This window comes from Pseudopipra pipra, chromosome 5 (assembly GCF_036250125.1).
Source record: "Pseudopipra pipra isolate bDixPip1 chromosome 5, bDixPip1.hap1, whole genome shotgun sequence".
Lineage (NCBI taxonomy): Eukaryota > Metazoa > Chordata > Aves > Passeriformes > Pipridae > Pseudopipra > Pseudopipra pipra.
In genome coordinates this window covers 29212018-29236689 of record NC_087553.1, presented here as the reverse complement: position 1 = coordinate 29236689, position 24672 = coordinate 29212018, and the positions used below count along the sequence as shown (strand labels likewise).

At 36.0% G+C, this 24672-nt stretch overlaps 1 long non-coding RNA gene across 1 annotated transcript in view; it reads left to right on the top strand.

Moving 5' to 3' along the window:
* The window catches only part of LOC135414541 (uncharacterized), a 230631-nt gene that overhangs the window by 138990 nt on the left and 66969 nt on the right, over nucleotides 1–24672 (top strand). The window contains exons 6-9 of the long non-coding RNA XR_010430715.1: nucleotides 193–2474; nucleotides 6492–6876; nucleotides 13479–13816; nucleotides 14734–14869. This is a non-coding gene — a long non-coding RNA (uncharacterized LOC135414541). The remainder of the gene's footprint in view (nucleotides 1–192; nucleotides 2475–6491; nucleotides 6877–13478; nucleotides 13817–14733; nucleotides 14870–24672) is intronic.

Here is a 24672-nt window from a genome sequence, read left to right as displayed (position 1 = left end):
TCTCAACTCTTGTAATATACTTATTATAACTCTGGAAATTCTGCATAGATTTCAAAAAATAACCTGCCATCCAGTATTTGACACTTTTGCTGCTCCCTGAAATTGTAAATTTTCCCTTCCTGTCTTAAGCTTAATGGACTGCAATAAGCAGCCTAAATATTTCACCTTTCTTTTGTCATCTGTTTTCTGTAGGAGTTGGGAAACTGTGTTGTTTAACAGAGGAAAAGTGAATAATTGAGAAACCTTGCTTCCTTTTCTCATGGATGTGAATGCCAACAGTAGCTAATCAATGAGGAGGAGACCAGGAGACCTGCATCTGTTGATTTTTGTTAAGCAATGGAAGAAAGAAAAGAGAAAAAAGTGGTTTTCTCCTTTGTTTCCGTTGGAAAAAGGAACAGCAAGTAAACTGTGATGTAACATCACTAATATCGGTCATAGAAGAGGATATATTAAAACAACATAATTCCAGATGTTCAATGAAGATTGGCTAATTGAAAATCCAGTTGCAAAAAAATGTGCCCTCAGGACTCTTTTTGTCACTGCAGTTCATCATGTGGAGTGGTAACTTTTGTTTCTTCTCAATATTAATAAGGGGATCCATTTTATTTCCTAAAAATGAGTTAAAGATGATGATTTTCTCTTTTTAAAGCAAGAAAGCAGAAAAAAAAATATTAGAAAAGGACAGGTCTAGAACTGTTATTTGGGCATCTTTCAGTCTGTGAGGAGGACCCCTGTGGTGTTGTATTCAGAGACATTTTTTCACTGTCTCTAAGTGAATCTTTTCTCAAAGATCTAAATTTCAGTTGTCAAAACTTTCTTCTTTTAGATATAGCAACAGAAGACTTTAAAACCAGGGGAATAACCTTTGGCTTGAATTTAAATGCATATCTCCAGGGATTATAAATGCAAATCAGACTACTTTCTGCCCAACAGATTTTGCAGGTAATATAATATAGTTTAGAAATTCTTTTCAGAGCCACCTTTGCCTGATCCACCACCACACACACGCTTGAGTAAGGTGAAAGAAGAAACCTCAGTACTTCTGAAGACCTCAGTACTCCAGACAGAAACTTACAGCATTCCCTTGCACTGATTCTTGTATTTCACCCCACATCAGTTCTGCATGTCTTTGGCAACTGGTGTTTGTTTTCACTTCTCTTGTAAACTGAGTTACTCATAGCTGTCTGTCTTGGTTTCATGGTAAACAAAACTTTGCTTCTTTTGCTTTAGGTGGTTTGGTTTAGAATTCTTAAAGTATTTTTCTGTTTCAGAAGAGGAGGTCTCTGAAAACATGGGCAGGTCACCACAAATTGATGCTGCATGACACTTTAGTTGGCTGTGAGTATGCTGAGGAGCTGTAACATTAGGGTTGTATGTGTGTGTATATCTCTTTATAATATAGATCTATGTATAGAGTCCTCGTTATGGCTTGTGTGCGAGTGTGTGCATACACACACGTTCTTCTCTGTGGGGACCTTTCTAATTCATGAAGTGCAACTTTTCACCTGCACAAGAGGTTTCTGGAACCATGGTTGTTCATAAATAGCATTATACATCAAGGAATGCTAACCAAATGTCCTTGTAGGCATTTATTATCATTTTGGTTTCAACTCTGTTGTGCATACGTTGTGTTCATCTCAGTATAAGGACTTCTGTAGCATTGGCTGGTGTTAGATATCAGGCAGAAGTTGGCCTTCCCAGGTGATGTGCTTCTCTTTCTCAGAAAGCTAATGCTTTGAAAGAAGCTTTGCTCAGAGTTCCAGCTGCAGTGCCACAGCAGGCACATAATACCTTCAAGAAATGGAATACTATGGGGAGCACATGTTAAAATGCTTATGAGAAGGATGTATAAGTGTCACTAACTGAAAGAAATGAATCAGTTCTTTTTACGTATATTGAAAAGGAGCAGGCTAAAACAGCAATTCTCCCCATCATGGAAAGCACAACAGTGATGTACTGTTTTACCAGACTAGAGAACTATACAAGCCTTTGCATGTGTCACACTGCAGTATTTTTTTTATTCAGCATACACATTAAATAGGAAAAAAAAACAAAACAAAAAACCCACAACACTCAAGGTCAGACAGACCAAATAATGACAGGCAATACAAATGCATTTTTATACATAAACAGAAAAGGAGTGGGGAAGGTCTTTCTCATTATGCCAAATAGCAGTCTGGCTATGATTTAATGCATTTGAAATTAAGTCTGTCTCTTCATCTGTACATTTTTACTAGTCTGCAGAACAGACTGGCAGGCAGTGTGAGCAGATGCTTCTGGTTGGATCAGGATAAAATTCTTTGTGCTGGCTTTTTGGTCTGATAAAATCTTTTGAATCTTTGTGCAGGATGACAGCAGCAGTGAGCTTTAGGTGTTTTCCAGAGGAAGCATTGGACCAAATAAGTCTACTGGTGTGTCATCGTAGGGAGTCTGTAAAGGCAGCTTCTGTTTAAACGTCTCTGCTTACTGCATAGGTAAAGGACAATTATGAATTCATATGACTTTAATATCTTTCTCCTTCTTTCCATTTCCTCATGGCCCCTTAAAATATGTTTAGGGAATTCTTGTCGTTTTTTCATGCAGTCAGTACAACATCTGGTCCTTTGAGGATTTACAGTATGTGAAATCAACACCTTATTTCATGAGTAATCCAAAAAAAAGGAGATTGTGGTTTGGTGTTTTTTTTTCCTTTGGAATTAGAAGAAGTAGTGACCTACTTTCACCTCCTGCTGTCTTATATGTGGGGGTGTTCCTGGACAGTTCTAGTGGTAAGAAATTTATCAACAATCAGACTCATGAAGTCTCAGATCCCTGTTTCTATTCCACAAGGAAGCGCTGACTATAATGACCTTTTCCTCAAAAGTATAGAAAATGTGTTTTGCAACCCACTAGTATGAATTGGCATCTATCATGCTTCAATAGATAACAATAAACAAGTGCCTACAGAATGACATGAGACACAGTATAAACAAAATATGTTTGGAATTATGGCTGGGTGTCATTGACTTAAAATATTAGAGGTGCAATTCATTATTGTTGATGGGAATAATTCGAAAGCTTAAATTTTTACTTTAAACCAGAAAATAATTTACAATCCCTGAGAAGTGATTATGCTTACTTAAAAATCAGAATAAATTGAATTTGATGGAAAGGATAAAGGAGTTAAAAAACAGAAACAACAACAACAAAAAAGAGTTTAAAAACGCCCTTCTTGGTAATTCTCTATATGCATGATTTTTCTTTGTTCCCCTTTTTTTGTTCCTTTTTCTTTCTACTTAGAAGCTTTGTTATCTCGATCTTTAGTTCTTCCTGCTCCTTTCATATCTTAGATGCTCTTTCAGCAAGAGTTTATGGCCTGTGAGCCAACTGCCTTTTTCTTCTTTAATTATGGAAGCTGAAGGCCACTTTGTCTGCCCTGAGTGCTTAATTGAAGGAGGACCATGCATGCTTTTTTGTTCCTGACTAGCCTGCCAAGAGTATGGTGCACTGCATAGAAGGGACAACAGCTTCTTTGGTGATTTCTTTTTAACTAGCATCCTGGAGTAAAGAGAGAGCCAATAAGGAGATTATAGTACTCTGTCCCTTATTTAGGCCTAGTCTAGGTTAAGTATATGTAGAACGTTCTTCAGTTTTTCTTTTACATTTGCAGAAGATAGGGAAAGTACTTTTTTTTTAAAGAAGTTCATTTAACATCTCCTGTGTCTGTCTCTCCCATACCAAAAGGGGTAAGAGGTTTTATTCATGAAGAATTTCCCAACTTTCTACTCTTTCATCACTAAGTGATATTTTTCTCATTAATTTATTTTGAAAGCAGTGTGTGTGTGGTCACTGCAAGCTGGTCGTTTGGCCTTTTATATGCCATCCCTATGAATCAGCCAGAATATGACTTTGAACAACAATTACCTCTATTCAAGTTATATTATTTATTTGCCTTTGTTTAGGATATTTGCCCAATTTGATATCTGAGTCATTGTTTTATAAAAGGCATGTCTTTAAATAAAACCATTAAATACAGTGATAAGATTTCGAAGAAGAGAAACGTATTTGAATTATTCTTACAGTATTTATGCTAAAATGACAATCAGACACTCTAGTTCTACCCTAAGATACTTGCTAAATTGTTAGTGGGATTGAACTTGGCTCTGACTTTTCAGAACATGCAGATCTTATGACTGAGTCATGAAGGGTGAACTGTCACATATCAAAGCTTAATTATTGCATAAGTTTATCCTTCAGTCATTCTCCTCTGATCTTCTCATACTAAAAGTCAGATATTTCCTGTTGTAATGCCTTTTATTTTCCCAGGAACAAACCCAAGGATGCCAAAGGAAGCTGTGGTTGCAGTTTAGTGACAGAATACAAAAAAAAAAGCGATAATTAAGTTATGTTATGAATATTGGTTATAAATTATGTTGTCTCATGTAAGCACTTGGGGCTTCTGTTGTCTTTTTCTTTCTACTGTATCATTTTTCACAATATTGGAAGCTTGGCCATGTGCAGAGATTTTCTTATCTGAGGATACCAGCTGTTTACTGGAGGTTGAAACTAGTTGTTCCTTTCTCAAGCAATGTCTGTCACAAGGAGACAAAAATGTGTGTATGACTAGATTTGTTTTCATAATGACAAATGTAGTTTAGTTGGAAAACTGATTATAATAATAGAAACTAGGCTTTGAAAAGCAACTTGAAGATGTGATGTAGATCCGTTATTTTTTTTAAGGCTACTCATTTTAAGGTTACTGAGAATATTTCACTTATGTAGATAATGTTTCGAGTATCTAGCAATAATGTTAATGTGGGAAGCCGATATTAAGAGTAGGATGCATGCTTTGCTGATATGCACCCAAATTATATGCTAACTATTTAATGTATTATTTCCATGGAATGAGTACATAGAATGCAAATGTAATATAAAGCTGAGACATTAATCTTCTTCAGAATACACAAGTATCAGCACAGAAGTGCGGTAATCTCATTAGACTTTCTTCGAATAATGTTGAGGGAAGATTTTGAATCGTTGCTGGTTTAGAGGCATGAGCAACAGTTTGAGAGTCAACTTCTATCGGATTTGGGCTATGCTTGAACCATGTTTCAAATCCCAGCCTCGAAATATGACAAAGTCTAGTCTGGAAGAAATCTTCCTTGTATTAAGGGAGCGCTATCTTAGTATGACCTAGACAGGGACTCTACTGTGTGTCATGCTATTCCTTCACTCCTTCAGGTGGTCAGTGTTGCTTGCTGTTACTCTGTATTAACTCTGACCAAATTAAGGGAGCGATCTCTCTGTAGCTATGAAAGAACTCTCTATCTCCTGAAATCAGCAAACTGCTTGGTGTTTATTTTACAAGCTGTATGCATGGTGCCTGGGCAGGCCAGTTACTTCAAATTCCCTCAAGGCTTTGATTATGTTCTCAGTACACTGCTGCCTTTTTTGATAGTCCTTCCACCAAATGAGGAAATGGAGCAGGTGTCGTATAAGCAAAAAAACCCTCAACCCAAACAAACAAACAAACAAACAAACAAACAAACAAGTATATGAGAAAAGTAAAATTATCTTGGTCTTAAATTATGTTAATTTGCATTTTAGCATGCTGGAATTGTAAACTTTCAAGTTCTCTTGGTTCAGTGTGGCCTTTATACATTCACTTATATGATTATTTTGCTCTCCTGACAAGTGTAAGAGAGAGGCAAGAGAGGCAGTGACAGCAGGCCTGAGGAGGTGACAAGTATATTTTAGCATAAGGCTTGCTTTCTGTGATTTAGTTTAATCAAAATCAGTAGGGAAATCCCTGTTTCTGCTTTGGACATTATTAGCCCATGCAAAACTTTGCCATTTCATGTCTTTGCTTTGCCTGACATATTTAATGGATGTGACCATAAATGAGTCCATATCTTTAGGAGAAGAAAGTGTCGTAGATTATTAGAAGATCCAATTTTCCTTAGAAAAAACCCGGACTCCTCCTTACGTGATCCTAAATCCTAAGTATGTGTGAATACATTGAAAGAAATACCACTTTACTTCAGATGAGAAGACCAACCGAATGTCTCCAGATTCTTTGCAGGTTGAGTCTCTCTCATTTTAAGAAGACCCCAAGACTTTTTCAGGTCTCTGCACTGCTTAGGTACTGCAATATCAACTTCTAAGGCACTGTTTGGGATATTTGGATACACAGTCTTGGACATGTAAGACCTGAGATACCTTATCAGTTTTTTTTGTTTGTTTCTGATTCTGTAGTCCTGTTTTGCCCCACTGAGTATAAGGCTGCTTTGGAAGATTGGGGTGACTGTAGGTAGAGTTATAGGTGATTGTCTGTGTTTTCTTAAACACTGATTCTTACAATTCTTTTACACAATGATGCCTCCAAAACACATTGAAGAATTAAGATAATATTACTATGTTTAGCTTTGCATGCAAGGGGAGATCTGGTTGTACATAAAAGAATTCAAACAGAGTTGTCATACTAACGTTTAAATCTTTTCTTTCCTGCACAGCACCACTGTGGGTGTGTTATATAAATTGCGACAATGGAGTGTATTTCAGATCCTTCATCTCAGAGGCCATCTGTCATTGAAAATGACACATTCACCTGCCCATCACTTCTGCAGCAGCATGTGTGCTAGACAGGGTACATCCCTATGAAGTTAACAACAGGAACAGCTCTTCATACAGCTGACTTTGGAAAGACTTAGTAATCAAGTCACTCTTTCAGATGTGAGCAAACACCACAAATAGATCGTTCTTTCTGTCCAAGAGAACACCAAGTGCTTTCTGCTTTGCTTCAGAAAAGAGCAAACTAGTTCCCTGAGGGATATTTTTCTACTCAGTAGAATCCAGCATCGCCTCCATGGGCACTTCTCTGCTCTCCCTGACCCACAGGTAATCACAGAACTCTAATAGTAAAAATTATCCTCAAGTCCTTGAATGGATCTAGACAGGATTCAGCATTTTTATGATTATCAATACTTACATATGTGTCTTCATTTCCCTTCCACCTCTGTATTTCTTTTAACTCTGAGGAAGTGGAAATAAGACAGGCATGCTGTTGACCGTTTCTAATATTGTTTGTCTGGATCGTTTTTTTGTTTTGAGAATATGTTCTCATTTCTGTATTTGTCTAACTTTTCCTTGTTTCAGTTTAATAGAAACTGTGTAAGTTGTTGAAGGAGGAACTTGACAGTGTGGATATGTGCTCACGATTTGCTCAAAGAATTCCAACTATGGATCAGAGACTTTTCTTTCTAATCAGTGACAATGTACATAACCCTCTGTCTGCTCTAAATGTTCTTGTCTGTAAAATGAGGTTTTACTTGCCTCCCTCCCAGTCATGTTGAAGCTTAATTATTGTAGGTAATAAATGCTAAGTATTATTTTAAGAGATCAATTGTTTTCTAAAATGATGAAGTTTGGATCTTAATTCACAGCTTTATGCACTAAGGTTCAGTATTGACTACTTTAGATTTTCACGAAGCCTCTCCTGAATTTAATAAGGGATTTAACAAAATAACTCTTGAAAATACTTTGGATTTGTCTTAATAAAAAAATAACTTGTACTTGCATAAAACTCATAGAGCTGTGCACATTATCAGAGTTTTCTTCAATGACATAGTCTTTGAAATGCAAATGTTGTACAGGTCTTCCTCATCCAAAGAATATATGGTTGTTATTTTATTACCATATGTAAAATGTTTTTCTGCAGATATTTTCTTAAATTATTTTCTTCAGACTCCCGCATAAAGAACATCATTTAAAATTACACTCATGTGGCATTCTTTCAATATTTCATAAGTAAGAATAAATTACATAGTTGAAATGGATTCTATTTTTTTTTAGGTTGAGAGTGCAAAAAGTAAAATGTTGGGGTTTTGGGGTGCCTGGCTTTGCCCCTCATCGTGTTAGATCATATTTAATCCATTTATTAATCCAGCATTCCTTGGAAGATAAGGATTGCATTTCTCTGTTTTTTTGTTTCAAACCTGCTGCAAAGCGATCACATTTTTTTAAAAATGAGAGGTATTACTGGAAAACTCTATCAATAAAATTAAAATATGGAGCATAAAACCAAGGAACAATATGTGTTCTGCAAAGTTTAGAGGACTTTAGGAGGATCTTTCTGCAAATACTTTATATACATATATTGTAAAGTTAGCCATGTTTGTGTGTGTGTGTTTTGAATATGATTTTCCTTTTTCTCTAAATACTGTTCTTGTACTTTTTCTTAAGGCCACTTCTTGCTATATTGTGATATCTAATTAAAATTAACCTTATTTCAGTCGGGGATTCTGAGAAAGTTCATCCCATGAATTCTTCCAATCTAAAGGTTGTCTAAAGGTCCAAGATGAAAATGTGTTTGAAAGTGTCATTCTGTCATCTGCTACAATATAAGCTTCTTTGGTAGTGTTAAAAGTCATCTCTGTAAGGCATAAAACAATCTTGGAGTTCATGTCAATGTTCTGGAATTCTCCCAGGAGCTAAGAATCATCACAAATCTTGTTTTAATGTCTGCTTTCATTGTTAGGAACATTTTTGACCTTGCCTGTGTAAATACACAACCATATATAGAAAATAATAAAATAAAACCCACCACAGCAACCTTCATCTTAATCCTGCAAACACTCTTCTCAGGCATGAAAAAGGGCAGAGGACCAAAGAACATGATATGTTTGAATCATGTTTCTGGATGCCCTTTTAGAAAATGCTCAGATGTTTTTAAGTCAAGAATTTAATGTGTGGATACTTGTGCCAAAATTGGTGGTAGTGGTCATTGTTTTTAATGCATGCATTGTAGTAACTTCAGATAGTTGCATTCACAGCTGTTGTAGATGCAAGTACAGAAGTAGTCATGCATAAGCACACAATCGTGTAATGTTCAAAGAGACATGGTTTAAAAAGGATTTATCTCTTGGTAATTAGTTGTTGATTTCCAACAATAAGAAGGTGCCCTTGTACCTTGGTGCAGTTAGGTACAACAGTAATGGAATTAAGGTTAGTTGTCTTCTAGTAAAAATTTGCAATGTCTGAAAATAGTCTTTTTAAAATGAAAAATAAAACATGTTTGAGGATTTTCTGTGTAGCACAGTTCTGTCTCTCCATCTATTTGAAGGGGGAAATCTGTGTGCAAATTTTCTCCTGAACTGGCATAGGCAGTTAGTTGTGTCCTTGATTCTGAGCTGGCACTCTTCTAGATGCATCTGATGCTTACATTCATTAAGGAAGGTTTTCAGCAAACAGTTTTATATCCACATATTTTAGCAAGTTGAGATGTCACTGAAAACAAAGCGGTGAAGGACTTCCATATTCTCTGACACTGACCCAAATAAAGTGAGTGTTTAAATCTAGGAGCTTCAAACTAGCTCTGAATGATTAGTCTGACACTTCATGCTGCACCTCCTGTACTTTGGTAATTTATTTTCTTCAGAGGAAGCAAATGACTTCTTAGACTTCACTTACTGTACAAGAGAAACAACTTTGTGATCTTAAAGATTGTCTAAAAGCATGCTTTATTTTTCTTTCCAAATATATATTTAAAGATCTCAGTGGAGAGCTTTGGTTGTTCTTTATCAAGAAATGATGGATACCTTAAACAGGGAATTCATAATGCTACTGGCTTTGATGCTGGTGAGTAGAAAATGCCCTACTGGCTTCCAGAGCTGGTGGGTAAATAAATCAGGAGCCCATTTAGACATGAGAAAATGGAATGAAGATGCATCAGGGGAAGTTCAGATTGGGCATTAGGAAAAGGTTCTTCACCAAGAAGGTGTTTGATCACGGAAATAGGCTTCCCTGGGAAGTTGTCACAGCACATAGCCTGTCAGAGTTGAAGGAACATCTTGATGAAGCTCTTAGTCATCTGATTTAGTTATAGGTAGTCCTTTGAGGAGCAATGAGTTGGACTCAATGATCCTCATGGGTCCCTTCCAACTTGAGATATTCTATGATTTAAGACTGCAGAGTTTTTGATTGATTGAACTAGGACTGTACATTTTAAAACATTTTATAGTTCATGTATCATAGTAGGTTGCAGATTTTCAGTCTTCAATTAAACACACTTTGTGTGGAGGACAGTCTTGGAAAATTAGAGAAAGTAGCAAATTGTTTTCCCCAGAAGAAAAAATTAAGAAAATATACAAGTGAAACAAGGGATGTTTCTTTTATCTTTTATAGGATAATATGATCCCTCCCTATGTGTCCAGGAAAAATAATTTTTATTTTTTCTGGGGGGTAGTTTGCACGCTGATATGTGGAAACTAGTAATTACATAGTCTGTTTCTTTGGCCACCTAGTCTGCTCCTCAGCCCCTTGCCACTCTGATCTGGAGGATGAGAAAAAGGATCTCATTGATGAAGAACAGTTGAGAAAGAATTCCCTTTAGTTTTTTTTTCCCAGTGTATTTTAATAAATAAATGTGAGATCTAAAAGTATTGGCATCTACTGCCTGAGCTAAAAGACAAATAATGTCTGCATGATATCTACCTGAGGTGTGTGACAGGAGGAAGAATCGTCACACTCTGAGCTTGACTTATTCTTCTTGTTTGATGAAGAGAATGAGTGAATGTCCAGGATGCCCGTCAGCTGCATGATGAAGAATCATTTATATTAAAAGTGTACAGCAACAAATATTTACTTACTTAGGTAGCACATTCCTGCTGTATTTAAGAGTTTTCTCAAAGGAGAATATCCAGAGCCGTGTGCAAAGAACCATGAAATTCTTTTTTTTATGTAAATTGTTAGTCAACTCTTAATTTCAAATGCCCTGTTTAGTCCCAAACAGTTTTAAAAAAATACTTAGTTTGTGTCTTACTTCTAAAAAAATAAGGGTTCCTTGGCTCAGGGAAAGACTGTGGATAAATTCAATAGTTTTATACAATCTCCGTAAAGTCAGTTGCCTTGTGAATCTTGCAGGAACCATTTGAACATCTTATATATGTAAAGTTTGAAAATAATGTACTGTGAAAATATGATTGAGTGTTCTAGGTAGGATGAAACTTTACTTCAATGATTTTTGTTTCGCAAAAGATAGATTTCTCATCCTTACTCCTCCAAAAAGGAAAAAAACCTTTTTATATTTTTTTATTGATGAGTTATTTTTAAGGAACAGCATTTCCCCTTTGTTACACAGAAATTCTTCTAGATGATTCAAGGTTTGTGTTGAGGTATGTGTGCATGCAGGCTTTTAAAATAACTACAGTGTTTAAAGGGAGTGTGAAAAGTCATACTCCTATTGGAAAGTCAGGGTTCTAGTCACTAATGTTTAGAATGTGTTATTTTTTTCTCAATGCATGAAAAATCTGCACCAAGACAGTATTTCTCATCATAAGTCATATAATGTTGATTACTTGAACACAGTGCCTAATTCACCCATTAGATGGCCCTTGAGATGGTTCTGATGGAAAATAAGTATGAAGCATCGGTTCAGGTTCTCATTGGTTTGCTACAAGTGACAGTTTGGTGGCTGCTTGCCAAGGGGTAACAGGACCTTTGGGAGCTCAGCTAGCCCATCTTCTTGTCCCAGGGCAGCAACAGCTGTCTCTGCATCTTTCCAAAAACTACTGGATCTGTCTGTATCAATTTTGGCCAGGACCACTTGTGCAGTATGTCAGTAATCCACATAATCTTAGTAACTGTCAGCTTTTTAGTTTAAATTTCTATTGGTAAACAATTTACATTTAGTGCTCCACTTCCACCATGCTGCAAACTCTTTCTTCCAATAAACTTTATTGAAAGTATTAACATACTTTATGTTCACAGTTAGTGCCTGTTTAGTGGATGCAGATGCCTAATGGTGGATTTTAATATCCCAACAACAAAAGTCAGTTGTATAATTCCCCATATAAATAGAGGACAATAAAATAGTTTTCTGTAGATAATCTGTTTGGAAATAAATGATTAATTGCCATAAATACATTCAAAAGTAAGTTGCTTGATTTTTCTCCCATTTTTTCCCCTCTAAATTAAAATATCTGCTAAACTCTACTGTATTCTGTAGGTTTTTAAGATATTTGTCCCTGTAAGTTTTGCATTAACTTTGCCAATTTTGTATGAAAGTAAGGAAACTCATTATTTTTATAGTCACCTGGAAAATTTCCAGCTCAAAGAGTTTTTTAATATATTTATCTCTACATGATAGGAATTCAGTATTTTGAATAAGTTAGACTGTTTCTGACTCACGATATAGAAAATCTCATGAGAGTGAAGCAAATGGCTAGGGTTAAACCACACACCCAGTTCCTATTAAGCTGGTTGAAAAAGGGGTAGGGAAATACTGTGCTTGCATTCTCCAATCTAAAGACTACATTTTTAAAGGCATGATAACTGAATAGAGGTGTTTACTTAGCTGAGTTCTGTTTTGTTGAGAAGATGATGGTCTCATTTGTTTAGCAAGGGGTTAAACAGAAACTAATCCTTTAGGCTTACTTTGAAAGGTGGTTATCTTTCTAGCAAGAGAAAGCATTGTTTGCTTTGCCAGAAACAGTGTAATTGTTCCTTAAACCATCATGCTCTCTAAATAGATAAACTTCTTAGAAAGAGGAAGAATATAATTGGCATAAGCAATGTCTTTAGAAGATTCCAAAAACTAATAAAAATGCTTTCATTTATATCTAACAAACATAGGCATTTTGTGTGATGTAGGCTGTATTACAGCTTTTTGTGAAGAGATTATTTTTTGTATGTGACAACTGCTTTAATATAGAAGTATCATAAGTTATGGGAAGCAGAACAGTAGTATGGTTGGCTCAAGTTAATTACATTTATTCAGATGAAATGCTGTTCTACTGTACTCTTCAGGACAAGCAGAGAAAATACTGAAACCTTTTTTAGCCAGTATTTATCTATTTCAATTCTTTTTGACAGTTTGTGTTGCATGTGTGCTTTAGCTACAGTGCTTTTATATCGACAGTTGGTAGCACAAGCCTTTTAAAGCACAAAGGGTAGCAGTACTTCAGCCAATCTGTGATAAAAGGGAAAAAATGAAATCACTATGGAAACTGCAGGAAGAATCTAAAAGCTTTCTTTATAAAGTAAACGTCTGATGTTTGTGACTGCGGGGGCAAAAAATTCATAAATCTGTACGATGCTATCATCTCTGATTTGTTATCGCAGCAAATGCCAAGTCTAAGCAGTCTGACCTTAGCCTTATTAAGTGCTTTCTTTTCAGATACAGTTATTATTTGACAATAGAGAGACTGCAGTGCTACGAGGGGGAAAACTAATATATTTAAAATGTGTGTGTGTCTGTGTGTCTGTGTGTGTCTGTGTATGTGTATATATATAACTATCCATCTTTTTTACCCCGTGAAGCTTATAGAGTTGGGAGGGCTGAATGTGGAAACTCAGGGACTACTATTCTGAGCACAAATGAGAAAACTATGTTTCGTCCCATTGCATGCACTTGTCTTTGATCTCAAATTGAAAATCTCTGAGCCTCTTCCTCCAATCCAAAAGCAAATAAATACTGAGAGAAAAAACCTCTCTCCTCTCAGCACATAGGGCCTTTAATACTGAAAAATGAAGGTGGGTGTAAGAGCTCTGATGAACCTGTTTGGACAACAGACAGCAAAAAAATACCTGTCTCGGTGGAGGAGTTTAAGAGCACTGCAGAGATCATCAGACAGTGCAGAATATCTTGGCTCACACAGGCCATTCTCTTTATCTCAAAACAATACCAGCCAAGCTCCTCTGTACCTAAAACTGAAGAGCTGCAGGAGCAGGAGGACAGTAACTAATACAGCTTTTAAATTTGAATCTCCTTGTTTCTACTAAGAAAAAAAAAAGAAAAAAGAAAAAAGATACATGAATTCAAAACAAGATAAGATATCTGGTAAGTATTTTTATTCCATTTGGTTTCTTTAGATGGAAGATTTTTCTTTTAGTCATATGTATCTGCTGTAAACAATATTAGGGCTTGATTGATTGTGAGGTTTTTGTGAAGTTTTTTAATTATGGAAAAATTTCATGCCTATTTTTGCATTTACAACTTTGATAGCTTTTGGATTTCTTTTTTTTTGTTGTTGTGCTGTAATTAGTGTGCAAGTTTTACAAGTCTGATGTTTCAAGATGTTCTAAAGAGCACTGTTGTTCCCAGGCTCTTGGAATATAAATATACCCATTGATAATATATATTATTGTGTTTTATATATATACACACAATAACAGGTTTTAGTATTTGTTTTAGTATGGCAGTTTTAAAATATACTGATAATGACTGAAGCCAGGCAAGTACTTTCCGACTGTTTCAAGCTCTCTAAACAGTGTTAATATTTTAACTCTTGTTCAATAAGTTTATATATGAAAATTTAATCTATGACAGATAGTATAAAGTTATTTGTCTATAAATGTAAGAGCCAGAAGAATTCTTGATTATATTCTGATGTCATAGTACATTGGTGAATGCTACTATAGTGTGTGCTTATACTATGAACAGAAAGATTTCAGGTTAACAGTAGAAAAACACAGACAATACAATTCTGTCTAAAGCAGGTCAGTCTTTCAGTAATAAATATAAATCTAAAAAATTATGTATTTTGACTTATTGGCTTCATTGCAGCTTTTTATGCGTACAATGAAAACCAATTATCTGGGGGGGAAATTTGACTTTGTGGAATGTAATTAAATTGCTTTTTAAAGGCTTCCTTAAGCAGCACTAGCTGGAGGGAAGTCCAATAACATTTTTAGCTCTGAATTGTAATGACTTTGCTACATTAATAAATCAGGTTGTGTTCTGACTTTTATCAAAAGATTCCAAGGAAGAAAACTATCCACAGCAGGTTGAAGCTACAGGGGCAGTCCTGAATTGTTTCTCTCCATCAAGCTACTTTACTTCAAAAAGTGGACCTTCAAAAACAGCAATTCCCATGGATCAGTGCTTAAAACGGTAGGTCCAAATCCATCAAAGATGATTAAAACAATTGATAAATATTAATTCCTGCTAACAAGTGAATTCTCAAACTGGAATATCTGTAATGTAGTCTGGTTATTTAAATCAGTGTTCTTAAGGAAGCAAGGGGAAAAATTCTATTCATGCTCGTCACATTTGGGGTGGTGCTGGTGTTGTTTTGTGGGTTTGGGATATGTTTTGTGGGGTTTTTGTTTCTTTTTTTATAAAGAAAATATCTTGTTCTATTTATTCTGTTTATCTCTGGTCTTAATATGGAACTGGGTACAAGATTGATCTAAAATGTAAACTTTTTCAAAAGAGATGGTTTAGTTCACTCTACAATGTGTGTATATGTCCTGTTGCTGCAATTCATGTGCTACTAGTTAGCTAGGCAAGCGTTTGGGGTCAATGTTGAATGGAGTGAGGTTTTATAAAGTATGTATTTGGGACTCAGAATATGGAACTTTACGAAAAGAAAAGCATTTGTTTGAACAGTGTTTTGGTCTGTTGATATTAGTCTACAGTAATCGGGGAGGAAAAAAAAGATACTGCCATCTACTCATTTTTCCCAACAGAACACATATCAAAAGTGTAATCTGTAGGAGGAACATGAACTGGTGAAATGTACCTCTGATGTTGGTTTACTATGCTTTTATGCAGAATGTTTGTAATCATCTTGCTGAGTCGTAATCCCTGACATTTGCTTTCACAAAGCATCTTGGGGAGAATGCAATACCCTAATTATGTTTCTGTGAAAGAGTTGAGAGGAAAAAAAGTTGTGCTCTTTAGCACAGCATTTTAATAATATACATATAAAATTTTGGGGAAGACTAAGGATACTTAATCAACTGTAATTCCAGGTTGTTTTATATTGCAGTGTACAAATATAGTTGAACATATGTTAATTGTAAGTTCTTTTCTGAACTGTGTGCTGTACTTGCCCACATCCAAAGCAAAAGAGGCACTGTCTCCAGTCTAAATATTTTTATATCTTTATGTTTTCTCTCTTACATTTTCCAGTATTTTCTGAGATAAATGAAATCTAGTTACCACATTTTAAATAAACTATCATGGTTAAAAAAAAGTTAAAAAATCAGTGCTTTCTCATATGATGTTTTACAGTAGCTTTTATATTAAGAAAATGAAGATCAAGAATAACAGTGAGTTAAATTTGAATTGCAGCTCATGAAGATCACGTCATGTTATGTTCTTTTATATAGGGAACTAGCCATAAACAATGTGAAGTTGTAAAACTGACTTTTGATCTTGGGGGAGCTCACTTTTTATAGATAGGTTTGTCCACAAACGGAGGCAAAAGGTTAATTGAGGTTGCATATTTGAATACATTATGTGCATTTCACCTCTATTAGACAGTTAGTTACTGAATATCTGGTATGAATAATTTCTAAATACAAAGGTATTTACTACAGAACCATTAAAATGGAATCTCCAAAGGAAAATGGATATGTGATACTGGTATGCGGCTTTGTTCACAAAGTGGGGCTGTGTGGGTTAGCTGAAAGAAGTGACTCCAGCAGTCTGTTCTCAAGCAAATTTCTCAGACGCAGGATTGTTATAGAAGACATACCTGGCTTTCTTTTTGCTCTCCTTTTGGGAAATCCATTAAACTGTTCAAATATCCTGTGGTACATGAGATTACTTGTCCAATGTTGTGCCCATAATGCCTGCTTCTAATAGATGAGCAGTACAATAAAAAAAAAAAAAAAAAGGAAAAATGCCTTGCTTTTCCTCCCCCTTAAGGAGCCCTCTTTTCCATTCTCCTCTGTGCTTGTGTGGGCTTTGTTGTTTAAAAAAAAAAAAAAGAGAGAAAAAAATAGTGCCAATTAGTGCCAATCAGTATAAACAAACATCACCCTTTACATAAATCCCATAAATATGTACTTTATAGCAAGACATGTGTTACTAGTGACTTGGCTGGGAAGAGTGGCCATTGTCCCACTCAAAGGTGACCTCCAGAGATTGTGAAAGCCGTTGGGCAGAATACTTCCCTCCAGTCTTGCCTCAAAACCTGAAAAAAGTTGTTTCCCTCATAGATGCAGCCTGGGGGTTGCTTCAATAAAAGCAGAGAGGGTTTCTGAGGAGGAGGAGCAGGTCACACCTTCATAGCAAGCGCCAACTTCTCAAACTTCCCAAGAAGTGCCCAGCTCTGACATGGGCTGCTTTCAGAAAGTTTTCCTTCTCATCCTCCCATAAAGTGGTATTTACTAATGCTGTGTCATTTTTGAATGGTGTGCAAATTCATATAGATACCAAGCTTGCAGCAGATGAGGACGTACCAGGATAACATGGCGCTGGAAGACACGTGGGATCCTTGATTCAAGGAGAAATATCCCAAGGTTATTACACTTAGCAAGGCCTAACCAGAGGTTTAAATCAGATATGACCACGAGCTTGTCACATGGTCCTTGGTGGGGCTTCAGACCAGGCTTTCCATGGGAGAGTTATTGGTACTCTCCATTTTTCAGCAGTATGCACATGCTGGTAGGGTAGACGTTCTCAAGCAGTAAGGTGTACTCCACAGTCTTTTGTTATTACAGCTTCATGACCACGTTCTCACCTGCAAGGGCTGGCACAGCTTTTTCGTGCTGTACCCTAGCAGCAGAGGACCTTCTTGGCATATATTTTCCCATCAATCTTTAATTCCATTCTCTGGCAATACTTCGTTACCAGTTTGCTCAAATAGAAGGGAAACTGGTGCACAATGCTTCAGAATTCATAATAAATTAATCTTTTTATCTAAGAACACTATTAGTTTGTAAACATACTTATAATTGAAAGCTTTTTTTTCCTACCTAACGCCAGGCATTTACATAAACTGATGAGTCCAACGTTAAAGACTGATATTACAGTTGATATGAAAGAGATACTCTGGAATTAAACAGCAATGAAGTTTCTGAATGTAAAGTCCTGGTTCTTTAAAATGCCTTTGGTAGTCTAGAGGTATTCTACCACACAGGGTGTGTTACACTGAGTAACACTGATTTGCTTTCCTGCTTGTCTGCTTGTTTCCTCGCTGCACTGGAAGAATTTTGAAAGGCGCTGGATGCCTGGCACTTTTGTAGGAATGTACCTAAATTCCCATACATACATAAAAGATTGCTTTGAAATGCTCTAAAGTGACAGTTGTCAACTTTCAAATTAAATCACATGTAGTTTCTTTAGCGTATCAGTTGAAAGTTGCTGATAAAATGATTGTTTATTTGTAATGCGTGAGGAGGCTTCTCTGAGTTGATAGGGTCTGCCACATTAAAATACTGGTTTTGACATCATGTCTGTAATTTGCACTTGTGTTAGCAGTCTCAATTCTTTTTTTTTTTTAACTGTGCTTTTTATAAATCTGATTTTATTGCCATGTGAAAATTTTGCTGGTAATCTTCAACATTTATGCCTTAAAATTACCTTAAAACAATACAACCCACACACCTTAAGGCAAGTATACCCATGCATATACATATCCTACTGCAGCCTGCTTGAAATGAAGTCAAGACTGACTTAGGCAGAAGAAGGGAAAGAAGAAGGGAAAAAAGTGTTTTAAAGCTGAAGTCTACACCTGAGCTGAACTTATATAATAGTTATACAGAATGCAGAGTCATTAGCTTTTCATATAATAATGCTAGACTTCCTAAAAGTCAAGCACAGAGTGTAAATGTCAGGATATTTTGTCTAACAGCTTCATTGACTCTGTCTTTGCAAATACTTAAGCTCTGTGTCATATAAAATTAAGAAAAACCCACAACTTTTTGTGCAAGTAAAATCTCTGTATCAAAATATAAAACTGCTATGAGACTGAAATGAGTCTCTCTCCTTCTTATGCCAACTAACCGGCCAACTATGTACTTTCTCTAGCACAGTTTTCTGCTGGAGATGCTGCCTTCATTTTCCGTCAATGCTTAAAACTGATGTCTGGTGGAAAAACTGCTGAAGCCTTTGCACTAAACTTCTCTGTGTCTTAATATCTAGAATATTTGAGCAAAGATACATGTTATCTATTCAAACTGTTTTATTTCCCTATGAATTATGAGAATTCAGAGGAAGGCAGAGCAGGAATTATTTCCCTTTCAGGATTAGAATCCTGTTTTACTGCTGAACTGTGCTATTGCTGTGTTGTCCAACACCAGACTAGACAAGATTTCAAAATGAAAGTCAATACTCCTAAATTTGCATAGTATTACTGCCTATGTACGTGAAACATTTTTCTTAATAAAACCAGAACAATTTACTGATTTTTTTTTCCCTTCCCTTTCCCTCCCTCTCCAGGGCAAAAGGAGATCTTTGTAAAAAGTGAAGCGCTAGTAAATAAAGAGTTAAATTGAAGGCAGGCTCACTGGTTTGTTGAGATCTGTCAGAGTCTGAGTGGCTGGCTACATATCTGTCTCAGGAACAATAGCTACCTGTATTCTGCACGGGCTGCTGGGCAGGCACTAGCAGTCTGGAGAAGGTCTGCCTCTGTTAGAGGCTTTTTAGTGGGAATCCCTAATGACAGCCCTACTTCTCATTGGGAGGGGGTAGAGAAATCTTGTCTACTCTGTTGATGAGGGACAGAGCTTTGATCATTTTCATTCAGCCTTGACTTGGCCTGAGGTTTAGGATCCCAGTTGTGAAGTCAGCAGGCTCTCTTTTCTCACATACACACACACTCGCACACTCACACAGACCCCTTCGCTGGTCTGTGCAGGCAGATTAGTGTCACGGCTGTAACTGAGGCACAGAGCAATAAACATAGCAGAACCAATCTCCATGGTGGCAAGAGGGGGCACTGGAGGTGACAACAATGGAGAAGGATCTTTCTTCTGACAAGTTTTAGGTAAGAGAGAATATTTATACCCTGCGCCAACTATTTTATAGCCTTCTAAATAAGTTAGAATTTGTTAGATTGCAAATGTGCCTTGTTATAGAAATATTCTAGTTTACTGCCGTATCCAGGGTGTTACTAGCGTTTAACCTGTAATTGCTGTGCTTTGTGTTATGAGAACGGTCGCAGAAAGCAGGCAGGCTTTTTTTGTGGAAGTCGGGGCTAATATAGTTACGTTCTTGAAAATATAAGATCTCTAATATTTGCCTTTTTAAAATTAACCATGAAGCTTCATTTTGGCTATGTTAAAATTATGCTTAGCTATCATAAATATCCATATCTGATAAAATGTTGTGTAGCTGATAGCACACATGCAATATTAAACCAGTGCTCCCTCAACCCTAATTTGTAATTATTTTTACACCCTTAACTGCACTGGGGTCAGAGAGTTTTAAAAATTAATGAGGTTCCCTGCTGAGTTCACATAGTATAATCTACATGAGTTGTTGCTGCAGAGGGCTGAAATTATTTCTGCATGTTTTTAATTAGGGTAGAATTTTTGTTTCGATATATTTCTTTCAAACATTTTCCTTTAAACATCAGTTTATGCAACCTGCAGTAAGAAAGGAAGGACAATCCATTTTTAATAATCTCAAACTGAGTGTGGGAAATACATGACATACACTGAAAATTTGCTGGTTGTGTTTTCTGATTCCTTATGTTAGATCTGTGTTATATTCCTGCAGCTGTGATCAGTTTCACCTATTTACAAATAACTACTGCTCTAGGGAGAGGAAAATGAACAATATTTAGTGCTTTGTGTGAGATTGGAGTAATAGGTTACTGATGTGTTTGGAACATTAAAAAGAATTGTTGGAGTACTTGAAAAGATATATAAAAGAGAAGAAGAACAGTGTGAAAAGAGGCAGTAAAAATGAAATAATGTACTGTCCCTTTTCCTAGAAATGCCGTACAGATAGTGCCATCAGTGCTCCTGGAAAGTAGAATTTGCTGAATATCCTCAAATAGAAAGACTGGAAAGGAAAGGGGGAGGGAGTTATTTATGATGAAATTTCCATATTGAAATAATGACAAAGTTTCATATCACAAGATTTAAGGTGTTGTTTATTATTTATTATAATCTACAATGCATTATGTTTAAATGGTAAGCATTTTAAAGCTGAGTATAGTGTAATCAGCGCTAAAGACACGTCTTCCATTTGCAAGACCCACTCTGAGCTTCCTGTGATATATTGTTATGTAAATACGGTGCAGCGAGGGAAAGCAGCACTATGGAGATTCAATTTACTTTGAAAGTTGTTCATTATGGAGGGGATGAATGTTATTTATTGGATGTGAATCAAAGGCTAGAAATGACTTTTTCACTGTGAAGTCTATTGTGATGGGTGCAGCGTGATCTAATCTTTTTAATTTTGGCTTTCACACCAGTGGAGATGAAAAGACATCTGAGCTCATTTATTGGTTGCTAAGTCTTACTGAAGGCCTAAGTACCATTCTTGGTTGCTATGGCCAATCTGACCTCAATCTATGCAGTTTTAGGGACTTAAGCAATCCCTTTTTTATTTAGGAGCATGTACCTTGATTTATGTCCAAAATTGTGCCTGAATGTCTTTGTCTACAAGTGATAAATGGTGGTGTACAATTCATCAGTTCTTACAAGTAAACACTGCTGTCCCACTAAAAATATGTTTTGTTCTGAGTTAATGGTATGGAACAAGCCAGTCTCCACAAACAGCTATCTTTTATTGTAGAGAGCCACTGAAACTTGGAGCAAAGTGAAGGAAATTGGCATTCATCTTCTCTGCCATTAGCATTTCATTTGTGCTCTCTGGTGATGAGACTGTGTGTCAATGGACAATGAAATGCTAGCATTGTGTTTCCCTGCTTGAATATATAATTGATCAATTATGAATTTATTTATTCTGAAAGGATATTAAAAAGTCAGGAGTATGATTTCTTATGCTGTTTGCCTGCCACTTTCTTATTGCTAACTCTAAAAGTATTTGCATTCAAATAAACTGTGTCTTGGCTGTAGGAAATTTCAAGTTTCATAGGCAAATTCCTTGTATTAAAGTAATACCAGATATATGCTACTTCCAGACATGTACTACTTGTGTGGTTCTTAATCTTTCATCTGTATTAGAAATCCTTTCAGTAGGAGCTGTCCTAAGTGGTAATTGAGAATATAGAGTGAGTTTTATATATGAGTAGTAATAATTTTGTTGCATTGAAATTGCTGGTAGTCATTCAGGTTGTATATACAATGGGCAAATGTGATACAGAATACATAACAGAAGCAAAATATTGTGCTAGTTTGTTTGTTTGTTTGTTTGTTTGTTTGTTTTTAATTTGTGGGGTTTGGGGTTTTTTTAGATAGAGTAATAATAAGTAAATAAAACTATGTGGAACTGGATGTTAATACAGCTCCTGCAAAATTTGCTACTCTACCTTTACTAGTCCATAGAGTGAAAAATCAGAACAATTGTTGGTCTCAGTACTTGACAGTATATAAATGTATTGCTTAAAAAACCCAAAACTTTTGCTTTTTAAAATATAAGGAATAGCTTGATATAATAGAGTTCAGTATAGCTTAGCACATGCGGAGAAAAAAATAATTCTTCAATTGTATGCATTTTTAAACTAGTGTACTAGAAGTAAAAGTAGCATTTTCTGAAGCCCAATTTCTTTTTTTAGATTATTTTTAATACCAGGTTATGTCAAGTGTTAGTATTTTAATTGAGCCAATTTTTAGTCTTCCTGAGGTGAATTTTTAAAATTTGAATCTACAGTGGTAACAGATTTTCCCAGTATACTGAGTAAGTGATAGCTGCTCCTGGAATCAATTCTCAAAGAAATGGAATTTACGAAGGTTTCTGGAACTACTGAGCTTCTTTTCAGCATCAGATTGATAGCAGAATTTGCAGAGGCAGTTCCTTGGGGTTAGTTCACAATAGTGCTACTGCTTCAGGGCTTTTAAGAGTAACAGTTATTAGCAGCTATTGCTAAAAATGGTCTGAGATGCTAGTTACAGAACTAACCTGGATTTTCTTTTTGTGAGCATGCTTTGTAATAGTCCACTGTTCAGCTACTGTCTGCTTTATACAATAAGAATCTCCTAAATCAGTCCTGCACACTTGGAAGTAGATTTATGGGATTTAATGTAAGCACTACCAAACAAAAAGACCATGTTTTTTTAAATGCTTTTGAATGAGAAATATCTTAGAAAAACATTTAAAAATACTAATCAGAAGTATTTTTTTGTGACCGTGATGTATTTCATGTTTACTGTTTGTTTCTACAAATGTAAAGAAAAAAAGCTAGTTCGTTAATCTGACGAAAATTTTTCATTTGATAGCACAGCAATTAAGCTTTGTTGAAAGGTTTATATCTTTTGTCTTTTGCACATTTGTATTTAAGTTAACTGATTTCATCATACATAGGCAGAAATTTCTTTTGGAGTAAGGGTTTGTAGGATCAGGACACACAGTACATCCTTATTCCTGTTCTTATTACTGTTTGGTCTTCTAAAATGCAAGTATAATATGAAATACTCTCTTCAGAGCTACAAAATTCTTCTTAAAGGAAGAGAATGCAGACATTCTATCTTTTATTTCAGTAGTGCATAATACAATGGTGTACATTAACTGGCAAAAATCTCACCACCACCCTGGTGTAGTACAAAAGTGAGAGAAAAAAAAAATCATTACTTTTTTGGGGAGTTCCTTCAGCTTATGAAACAAGTTTCCTTTACTGGTAGTACAGTTTTAATTTTTGTAGCAGACTTTCCATTTATGAAAAAATATAAATAAGATCCAGCAAATTGTTGCAAGAAAACAGGAAAATTTATAAGCTTATTTTAATCAGTGGTCATCTGTGGATAAAGTCATTATTCTTTCTTGTCAACAGCCACCTTATTGGCTAATTTATAGTCCAGGTTTTGAAATAAAGGTACAACAGTGGAAAAACCTGTATTTTTGCTCTCTAAAATGCGTGATTTTGCATGTAATCTTGCCAAAAACAGGTGCATAATTTGGATATATTGACTGTGAACTCCATTAACTAATAGTCTGTTTTGAAAGAGAGGCAGAAGAATATGTCATAATGTTGTGTATAAATAAGTGCATAAATCTTGCTGGGTTTCTTTCTCTCCCTCATGTTTTCCATGAGATGTTTGCATATTCTCTTACATGTACCCAGAGTGAACAAGCTGTGACATGTAAAATCGATTTCCATGATTTTTTGCATTTTGGATGAAGCCAAAGCTGTATAAGAATAAATTTCTTGAAGGTGCACTTAGTTTTGACTAAGGTGTTTTTTACACCATACTGGGTGACAGTAGGTCATATACTAGTAAAACAGTGCAGAGGAATTACAACTAAATATGGGGGGGGGGGTGTCCTTTGAGTTTTCTGGCAGCTTTGGCACAGTTCACATGTTGGGGACAGCAAATGAGGTAGCTTCCGGATCAGGTCTGGCTTACCCAGCCTGCTCTTGCCCCTGGCCACAAGTGATGAGCTCAGTATCAGTGGTTTATTGGGGTAAAAGCCCTTGGCTCCTATTCCCTTCACTTGGGACAACTGAGTCACCCACCTGAGCACAGACTGGGGGAAACCCTCTTGCTCTTACACAAAGAAACATGTATTTGTCTCTATCACTGTTAATGTTTGTTGTCACACATGCATTTGTATTTACCTAATTGATCTAAGGCTACTAATGTATTCTTATTCTTAATTTCCTGGTGTAATTTGCCACACCTCAGTACCTGACTCTCCACAGGACATTACGTTCTTTTTTCTCTCTTGAGATATCTTATTGACTAAAGACTTGTAGAGGATGGAAGCAGTGTCTGGGTGGCTCATGTCATTTTGATTGCAGAGGAGGACTTTTAAATGTGATGATGAGCAGTAATAGCACAAACCCTTTTAACATCTGATGACTGACCCAGGTATCATCAGTGTGCCATTCC